A 1,440-nucleotide genomic window follows, 5' to 3' on the forward strand; every position below is an offset into this window, starting at 1 on the left:
CCCCTCTCTCCCTCCTCTCTCTCTCTCCTCTCTCTCACCCACTCTCCTCTTGCTCTGTTTCTCCCCTTTCTTTTTCTTACATAGTCTACTAGTTGTCCCCCTTTCTTTCTCTCCCTCCTCCTTCTCTCTTTCACTCCTTGCCTGCAAAAGAGAGACTAAACTTGAAAAAAAGGAGGAGGCACCCCCTGCGTATTCTTCTTATCGTTATTTTATACATATATGATTTTTTTTGGAGGGAGGGTGTTGGTTCCCGGCTGAAGAGCACTTATTTAAAATACTAAAAAAAGAACATTTTTGGGCGATCTCCAGGGTTTTTTTAACTAGCTCTGTGTGTTATAGCAGAAGAAGCAGAAGAAGCAAGAAAGAGGAAAAGAAGAGGATTATTTATTCGACCTACTTTGGATGTCTCTCTCGCTTTCTTTCTTTCGTTTTTTTCTCAAATATTTTCTTCTGATTTTTATTTTTTTTCTATTTCGCTGTGAATTCGTCGCCGCCGTGAATTATCTCGTATTTTTCTCCCCCTTCCGTCTCCTCCCGAAAGAAGAAGGCAGAGAGAACCCGGCGCCACCCGCACAACAAAAAGAGCAAAGTGTGTGATCTTCCTTGCCGGCTGCCTCCCGCTCTCCAGCGCTGCCTTCCTGAATGGCTGGCTGCGTCCGGCCCTGGACCTGGCCCCCCGACTCCCGAGCTCCCTGATCGTCGCCTGCATCTTCGCCCCGCATCCTGCTCGGCTCTCCCAGCTCCCCGCACTCTTGAAGCCGGGCGAGGGCTCCCGCCGGGACAGCGGCGGCTGTGCGGGCAGCCCCAGCCTCGGCTCGCACTCGGGCTGCGGCCCCTACTCCAGCTCGGACTCCGGCCCGGGCCCCAGCTCCTCCAGCGGCAATCGCAGCAGCAGCCGAGGCGGCTCCTCCAGCGGCGCCTGCAGCCGCGACCTCCTCCTCTGCAGCCGCCGCCGCCGCCCTCGCCGCTTCCTCTATGTCGGCTCAGCCCGCGCGCTGCGCGTAGCCCGAGCGGCCGGCGGGCGGGCGGGCGCCCGGCGCGGGTGAGCGAGTGTGTGTGAGAGTGTGTGTGTGCGCGGGGGTGCGGGCGAGGCGGAGGGCGAGTGTGTGCGCGCGCCGTGGCCCATGCCCGCCGCCCCCGGCGCTGCGCCCCGCGCCGCTCCCGGCTGCCGCCTGTGCCATTTCTGATTTTGCAACTTGGGGAAGAAGAAAAAAGCGAGAGAAGGGGGCTCTCTCGCCGGGGGGTGGGGAGGGGGGAGAGAGAGCGCGGCCCCCCCAGGAACGGAGCGCGGGGGGAGCGGGCGAGGGGAGCAGGGGTGTTGGGGGGGGGAGCCTGAGAGCCTGGGGGGGCTGCAAAAAGAGAGAAAGAAAACAGCAGGAACCACAACAAAACGCCAGCAGGGCGGGCGGGCGCGCAGCAGCAGCGGGGCGGCCGAGGCAG

The sequence above is a fragment of the Microtus ochrogaster genome, chromosome 19, assembly GCF_000317375.1.
Source record: "Microtus ochrogaster isolate Prairie Vole_2 chromosome 19, MicOch1.0, whole genome shotgun sequence".
Lineage (NCBI taxonomy): Eukaryota > Metazoa > Chordata > Mammalia > Rodentia > Cricetidae > Microtus > Microtus ochrogaster.